The sequence below is a fragment of the Cyprinus carpio genome, chromosome A8, assembly GCF_018340385.1.
Source record: "Cyprinus carpio isolate SPL01 chromosome A8, ASM1834038v1, whole genome shotgun sequence".
NCBI classification, from domain to species: domain Eukaryota; kingdom Metazoa; phylum Chordata; class Actinopteri; order Cypriniformes; family Cyprinidae; genus Cyprinus; species Cyprinus carpio.
Genome location: NC_056579.1, coordinates 20,294,473 through 20,303,828, shown reverse-complemented (window position 1 = coordinate 20,303,828; position 9,356 = coordinate 20,294,473). Strand labels below are relative to the sequence as shown.

At 35.0% G+C, this 9,356-nt stretch overlaps 1 protein-coding gene across 1 annotated transcript in view; it reads right to left on the bottom strand.

The window, feature by feature from the left end:
* LOC109073542 (nuclear receptor subfamily 6 group A member 1-A-like) overlaps positions 1-9,356 on the bottom strand; it is a 92,305-nt gene that overhangs the window by 80,529 nt on the left and 2,420 nt on the right. The gene's annotated exons all lie outside the window — the stretch shown is intronic.

Below are 9,356 nucleotides of genomic sequence, written 5' to 3'. Positions count from 1 at the left end.
CAAGCAAACACAAATGTTCCAGTTTCCATAAAACCTTGCTTTCCCTGAGGCGAAGTCCCACCAATGCACTCCATGTTCCACTTCTGCACCGCATCACTCGCAGATCTGGTCTGGATCGTTGTGAATATGGATAAACTGAGTGGTGAAAACACCATAAAAACCCTGGATATTCATATCATACTCATAAATCATTTGAGACACCTTAGGAACCACACAGGAACACCCTCGCAACCACCCACAATGCCCTAGCAAGCAAACATCACTCATATCCACTTTAGAAAATGCGAAAATCTAAGATTGTTATCATTCAAGAAAAACATGTTTGAACCTGGCTCGCAACATTTCCTGGTCCTGATTTTCCTCATCACCAGGGTTATTATTGTTAACTAAAACTATTAAAACCATTTGTGTCAACTAAAATTCAAATAAATATTACATGAAAAACCTAACCTAAATAAAAATGAGAAATGTTGCCTCGGCAACTAACCAAAATAAGTAAAAAATAAAATTTAAATAAACTTGAAATAAAAATACATTAAACTTAAATAATTAAATAAATTAAACTTATAATAATTAAATAAAAATGGGGAAATTTTAAAATAAAAAAAACTAAATATGAAATAAAATAAAAGTCCATTCAAAATATTAATAAAAACTATAATAGTATATAAATAATACTAAAATGACACTGCTAATCACACCATTATTTCTATTCCTAACACAACAAACTCCAGCAAAACAAAATGCACTTCAGACACTTCAGCAATAACATAGTTCTTCAAGAACCTTCACAAGATCTTCAGAAAAGAAATATCAGAATGAGAAAATGTTTCGAGCCGGATTTGAATTTGCATTTCCTCAATGAACGCCACAGGAAACATGTCACAACATGTGCACAAACTTGCTCTTTTTGTAAAAGACTTCTTTAAACATACTGACTTTTCCTTTGTGTGCAACCAAACACAGGACCGATTCAAATTCATATAATAGTTCTCAGTGTATTCGGTGTGCTCCGTTACTAAACAGTACTATTGTCTGGTCGGTGGATTGCTGGGTAGTGCTTTGGCTGACCTCTAAACCCGGTCCAGACTTCTCAGCATCATCATGCTAAAATAAATCTGGCCTAAAATAGATCACAGCTCAGCACAAAACCCCAAATTGCATAAATAAATGAATGTATAAAAATACAACAGTTACCACTGAGGAGCTAAGCAACACCTTTTTCACACTCATGTATGTTGACCTTCCTGCACAAGCGAACAGAAAAACACCAAGCCCACTCAGTTCTTGAAAGGATTGTTTCCCCTTTTTTTCAGCAGGAAGAGATAGAATCATCTGGAAACAATCCCAGCGTAATTGCCCTGTTTAGTTTGCTTTACGTGCTGGGAAATTTCTAACACATTGACATTTTCCAGTCAGCCTAAACCAAGCTTTCGTCTTATTTTTTTTTTCCCCCTCGCTCTTTCTTTTCTCTATTTGTCTTTTACAGTGGAAAGTGTCTGAAGGAGGAATACGGCTGGGTTCGTGTCTCTGCTGCCCATATGGAGATTTTACTGTGGTGACCAGACCAAACTGGCACTCTGCTGTGACTCTGAGAGAGAACTGACTCACAGGACTATAATAGCATTAAAACCCACAGCATGCAAACAAGCGAAGTCTGGAGAGAGTGCACTGACCACAGTCTGGGCCTGTTTCTTGGACTTGGTTTTTTCAACCATAAATTGGTCTTTAGTTAAAATTGGTCTTAGTTATAGTGAGTTCATCCAGAAATGAACATTTTGTCATCATTGGTTCACCTTCATGTCTTTCCACCCTGTATGACTTTCTTTTTTTTTTTGTGGAACAGAAGGAAAAATTCAGAAGACTGTGCTAGTCACTCTTTTCCATGTAATTACAACCAATGGGCAAAGCAGGATTAAAATAAAAAAGGATGAAAAAACATTCATTTTTTAAAAAAAATTCCTTAATAATCTGAAATTAAACCGAACAGAAAAAATAACAAAAAATAACATACCATGTTATTCAATTATATAAACAATGAAACAAACATAAACATTCAGATTGGTCTTAAAAAATTAAGTAAAGATAAAAAAAAAAGAACTATTCATTTACATACCAGCCATTGTTACCTCTCTATGAACACATAAATGTGCAGAGGAATGATGTTCTGTGGAACACCACAATACCCTTGTGGGAAAAAGTTATAATATACTTTAAAAGAATATACTTAAGTGTGAACTGAATGTAAATGTTTTCAGACTGCATATTATTTCCAATCAAATTAAAATGTATTATAGATGAAACTTATGTTACATGTAATTACTTAAGTGCTTTTTTTGAGATATATAGCATTCTTTATATATATATATATGTGTGTGTGTGTGTGTGTGTGTGTGTGTGTGTGTGTGTGTGTGCACATTTGCTGCATTTTCAGTCCAGATCACTAAATATGGATGTGAACTGCACATAAACGGCATAATTGCCAAATTTATTTAGCATTTTATGTAAGCAGAATAGTCAATTTACACAATGTGGGGCAGCATGAAGCATGAAAATCTGTTTTGTTTAATTACATATCGGGCTTCTGTTTCAGATAGCTTGACTATGATACGGGTTAATTAGATAATCACACGGCAGGCTACGTAACACAGAGAGGAAATGCGAGTGTGTGGGTCTGTCACATAAATCAGTGACTCATGCTAGTTACATTCCCTTCTCCCTCACTGAACGCACTGATGCTACAGGAAGTGACAGGAGAACAGTCTGACCCATTTCTGGATGCAGCCTGACCCCCAGTCAAACACGACAAGCAAAAGATGCATCAAGCATAAAAAGAAAGTAACATTGCTTCCAACAAACTGAGAACTAGCTCTTCCTATATTCTGAAAGGAAACACACAATGGGGTCTGAGATCACTAGTGAAAATGCTTCTGTTTAGTATTTCTCCATTTCTCTCATCATACCAAATCATATTGCGAGCAAATAAAACTGAGTTTTGAATTCCAAGATGTGATAATATTTCAGACATATTTATAAAATCAAATAAAAAAAATTTAGTAACAATATAAATTTTTATTTCATTTTTATTATTATTTTGGTCATATGGGTGGCCTTTATTTTTGCCCTCCTTGCTGTCTTAGTAAATGTGTACATTTTAATTAATTTAATTTAATTTAATTTTAAGTTTTGGTTGAAAATACATTATTAGAGGTACTTTTAATTTCTCTATATATTTACCATAATTAAAAAAAAAAAAAAAAAAAATCATTCTTAATGACATCATCCTTCCTTTAAGCAAAATCTCCTCTTTTAATCACTTAATATAATGTTTTGTTACAATTTTACTGTAAAATGCTCCTATTTCTACAAAATCCACTAGCTGTCTTTGTAAATCATTTACAACTGATAAGTGGATATATAGAGAAATATCAAAATTACGTTCTCTCTTTGTAGCGTTTCGTAGTTTCACTAGCTTACAATTGAAACAAGGCCTGTGTAAAGACTAAATAAATCGGTCAACCTCGTTACCTTACTGAAGGCATAACTATATCCCAATGCATATTAAATGTATATTTTAGGCTAGTTCATATTATAGCTTAAGCAAAATGCTAATTATTAATGCTTAAACATTAAATGTCTGTTCGAATGTTTAAAATTATATAAAATAAAAACTTTTTTTTCTGAATATTATTCTTCAGCTCTTGGTCTTTGAACTTTAGTTTCGTTATGTTTGCTTATTTGTCCATTTGTTTATCTAACTTTATAAATCGAATCATCATCATAAAAAAGATATAATAAATAAAACAAACATTATTATTATTATTATTACTATTATTATTATTATTATTATTATTATTATTAAAAAAAAATCACCTTATCAATCTAGAAAAGACATGTTTCATAAAACAACCCAAAACGTTGTAAGGAAACTTTAAATTAAAAATGCACCTCCAGCCAACTTTTGAAAATAGATAAGAAAGTTAAATGGGGAAAGCAAGAAATGGTGTTTGAGAGAGAAGAAGAGAGAGGGAAGGTATGTGTTTGGCACTGTTATGTGAGGACAGCGGAGAAGCATGTGTTGGAACGGAGCCTACTGTCTGCATCTGGGTGCTGAGTTCATCGAGGGCACATGAGGTGCAAAAGCCCTTTATATTCAGCCCGCTGCTCTGTACTGACCCCTTGTGTTTGCCTCAACAACAGCATAACAATAAAACCCACAAAAACTGCATCTGCTCAAATAACTAAAACTAAATTAAACACTGACTTTGTGTCTAGAGTACAAGGAGAAATTGAGGTAAGATGTGTCAGTGGGTAACATATGTCACCCCGTAATCTAGCAAACTGCTCATAATTATTGTCAGGTGCCCATATATTTAGAATAAGTCCATTATATACAGCTGCATGTGATTGAGAGATACAAAGGTTACACAAGTGGTTAGCATTTATAAAAAGGTGAAAGTTTTATTCTTATTAGCATACAGTTTTACACATGAAATCAAACTGAATTCATTTATCTAGGCCAAATGGTTAGAGCATTTCGTGGCCCTTGAGGTGAGACCCTTGAGCAACTCACATAACCCAAAACCACAAACTCCGAACATCAGCAAACATCACCCCACACCTCTGGGTGTGTGTTCAAGATGTGTGTGTGTGCGTTCACTACTCACTGCTGTGTGTGTGCACTTGGATGGGTTAAATGTAGAGCACAAATTCTGAGTATGGGACACCATACTTGGCTACACGTCACGTCACACTTCACTTATAGAAATGATATAAATGTTACTGTAGTTAATTGAAACCAAAGTTAACCACAACATTTGAACTGATAATTTATTTAAGCCAGTTGCCAAGAAAACATTTCTAATTTTCATATAGTTTAAGTGTAAAAATAAATAAAAAACACAAACTAATGAAATGTATTCTGACATATTAAACATAAAATAAATAAAAAAACCATTAACACTACTAAAACATTAAAGGGGTCATATGATGCGATTTCAATTTTTCCTTTCTCTTTGGAGTGTTACAAGCTCTTGGTGCATAAAGAAGATCTGTAAAGTTGCAAAGACTAAAGTCTCAAACCCAAAGAGATATTCTTTATCAAAGTTAAGAGTCAACCACACCCCCCTAAAACGGCTTGTTTGAACACGCCCCCACATCTCTACATCACTATGTGGAAATATTTGCGTAATGCCGCCCAAATGTTCACGCAAAGAAAGGCGGCGTGGTTTAAGTAACCGCAGTCAGTGTTGAAGCAGTCATGTCAGGGAGATGCTGTGTGTTGCTAGGTGAAAGCAAAAGCACTTTATTTGGCCTTCCGAAAGCAGATGCATTGAGGAAGCTTTAAGATTACTTACAACAGAACAGCAACAGATTTTATGGACGACCGTTTCGTGAACCTAGGAGAGGAGGTCATTCTGACTTTGCGAAGACAATCTGGCGCTTCTGAATCAGCTACTGTAAGAATGTTTTGTTATTAGTTTAAGTATTTGCTATTGACTGTTCAAATGCAGAGTTTTGCGCGTCGTGTGTGTGTGTGTGCGCGTGTGTGTGTGTGTGTGTGTGTGTGAGAGAGAGAGAGAGAGAGAGAGAGAGAGAGAGAGAGACAGGGTCACACAGTGAAGTCAGCTGTCTTGACCGTCTGTGGCTTGTGTATCACGGTGTCTGTCACGCGACTCTGTTCCTCTTTCAGGCTTGAACTGATGGTAAAACTAAGGACATTATTAACTTTCTTTACATTTATTTTGAAAGATAAAGCTCATGATTATGGAAAGGGGCGTTACATTTCTGACAAGTGCTTGCGGTGTTCGGCCAATCACAATGCACTGGGTTAGTTGGCCAATCAGAGCAGACTGTGCTTGTCAGAAGGAGGGACTTTGTAGAAAACGACGCGTTTGAGAGAGACAGGGCATAGAGGACCTACAATAATGTACAGTATTTGAAAAATAATGAGTTTTTTGAAAATTAAAGCATGTCAACATATTCTGTTACACCAAATACACAAAATAATAATCTTTAAAAAAGCATCATACGACCCCTTTAAAACAAAAATTAAATAAAATTAGTTTAAAACTAAAACATTAAAATGAAAACAGAAAATATTAAAATAAAACTGAATTCAAAATATTACTAAACTTTAATACATCAATATTAATAAAATAACTCCATACATGGGTTATTATAGTTACTTCCTCACCTGAAATAAAGTAAAAAATAAAACTATTTCAGTTTTTCTGCTTCAGAATTTCAGAAAACAATTTCAATAGTAATTGTTTGTGAAATTTATTATCAATTTCTGACTGAAAAAAAAATAGTGTAGAAAAATTGTCAGTGTATAGGTGATACTTGCCACAAATAAAGAAACAGAGCGAGTGTGTGTGTGCACTGGTATATATGAGGACACAAATGTGTATAATGACATGGGTACTACAACATAAACATGGTTTATGAGGACACTTCCTGTGTCCTCGTAAAAAACAAAAATAATAAAATAAAAACATACCAAACGGTGTTTTATGAAATTCAAAAATTGCCAGTAGTTTTCTGTAAGGGGTAGGTTTAGGTGTAGGGTTGGTGTAGGGTGATAGAAAATACAGTTTGTGCAGTATAAAAACCATTACGCCTATGGAGAGTCCCAGTCCCAGTAAACCACAAATGCAAGTATGTGTGTGTGTGTGTTCCTTTGCACACACAGGTCACACAACAACCCTTGTGCCAGACACAACATCCCAACAGCGAGTGTGGCGACCCTCTCCACAAATCCAAACAAAAACATTTGATGCCTCCCCGGCTTTAACACAGCACCCTGCGTGCTGACTGGCCCCCTTTCCCCTTAATCCCATTGGTCACGCCAGCCACACACACTGGGGATTGGACGGGGAGCTGGAGTATCCATGGAAACCAGAGGGATGGATCAAGAAGTTGACAGGTTGCTCAGATTAAGGGCAGTGCTTTTCTTTTATTTGGGGTTTAGGCCCTACACAACTCTATTAACACTGAAACTAATGCTGAACTTAGCCTGCAAAACACACATGCACACACACACACACACACACACACACACAGAGTGTGTTTACTTTGCAACTGGATTTGGATTTCATACTTGCCAGAATGAAGGGGGATGTACAATGAGAAAAAAAAAAAAAAAAAAAAAAAAAAAAACATTATTTAACACCTCAAGTACTACCATATCAATATGGCTAATGCAATATACAGTATATTGCAATTAAAATAAATGTTACTGTGCAATTGTCTTTCTATTTAGTTTTTATATTGTTGAGTGGTGATAAGTTTAGTGTACAGGGTGGTTTTAGGTGATAAAACACATTTTAGTGTCATTTTAATTTATACCTTGAAAAGGGTAAAAAAGTTTTTCGAAACAATATACTGTTAAAATGCTACAGTAAAAACCCTGTTAATAAGGTAACTGAATTATTACTGTACTGTCAACTTTAAATGTAAATGGTTTGACATTGCTATAAAATACTTAATGTTTTTTGCAAGTAAAACTATGAATTATATAATTTATGGTGAAAATCAATAGAACATTCCCATAAGTCGCTATGTGACACCACACATATTCATAATTTATTGAAATAGTTATTCGAGTATTCACACTTTCATAAACCAGCCAAAAAAGGTTAAGTATTCAGAATATGTCTTTTTACATAGAATTTCCAACACATTTTTTTCCACTGAAGCATTTATTGTAAAAGTCTGGGAAGCTATAACCATGACTTTGTTTCCCAGTGGACTGTTAAATGCATGAGTCAATCTTGTGCATAACGTTTGTGGCTTTGAGTAATCAGTATTGGTAGTGATCAACTGGATTGGCATCTTTATGGTTAAAGACGATATAAATTTGATACAGAAAAAAAAAATGCAGACATAAAATATGTAAAAAAGTAACCTGTTAGAGTGCAGTGCTAACGTACCCATTTCACCCTTACATGTACAGCCCATCATGCTTTACCTCATAACTCAATCACAGCCCTCAGTAACAATAGCCCTTTCTTTCTCTGGTGTGCTGCTTCAACAGGTCCCTCATGGTGCTTTTCCCTCATCACAGCTTCCCAGAGGTTTACGTGAAGCAGTCACACAGAGGTCAGCAATGGCTGAACTGAAAATGACCCTTTCCTCTTACAGCCGCCACCTGGCACCGCAGCGTACAAACAGAGAAAAGCAGAAGGATGAGGAAAGACAGAGAGCAATAGAGTCTGTAGAGAATGACAAACACTAAAAGAGGAAGAAATGTACTTGAGATGAACCTGGACACAAAGAGATCTGTGAAAACAATCAATTCACCCACTTTTAGGAAACTCAACCAAAGTTAGTGGGCTAAAATTAAAATATGTAACGCTGCTGGTTCACATTAAAAAGACAATTCTGATTTCGGATATAATTTACTATAGTTTAGTTTCTGAAACTATTACAAACACATTAAAATAGGATAATCAGCTATTTAGCATGTTGGCATAATATAAAAAAAACTGGCATCTAATATACAAAACCAAACTTTAAATTTGAGTTTGCACTGATACCATGTTCATCATGTTCCAATCACAGTGATTTCAGGAGGCAAATTTACGTACTGAAATTCACATATAGAAATAACCAATCAATACACTGTGAAGAATGTTATCCAAGCAATCTCACTGGACAGTCAGTATGAGTGTATTATTATTCATGGAGCCAGCCAAATGATCACAGCAAAGGTCAGAGGTCAAAACTAGAATACACAATCCTGGAATGCAACACGAAATTCCAAGCTCAGTCTGAAAGCAGAAAAATGCTGCCTTCCTAAAGTGATATACAGAAGCACGTTCATATCAAATCTTTGGTTGCATTCAATTGTGTAAGATGCTGGTCAGATGTACTCCTCACTAGTAATAATATCTCACAATCCTGAGGTTTGATCAATTTTTTTTATCAATTTATGTAATGTTACAGCTTGAAACAAAATAGCTTCTTTTGATTTCGGACACAGCACTGGTTTACAGACTTGACTGAATTGGATTGGAGGATGTGTCATTGCATTTCGCTCAGCAAATTTAGCAATTAAAAGTATGGTAAACACAAATTAAAACACAACACAACATTTATACCTGCACAAATACATGTTAAGCAACATTTTGTTTGTTGAGCCACAGTGCAAAGCCATGGATTGGAGATGATAGGAAGCCCCCTGGTGGACATTTGATGTTGACACATTATAACCTGGGTTAGCTTGACAGCCACACAGGCATCAAATAGTGATATTTCTTAATTTCGAAAATTCCTTTTAATGCTCTTTATTAAAACTGAGCATAGCAAAAGTAAATTATTCCAAATAAAATTAACTATAGTTTGATCTAACC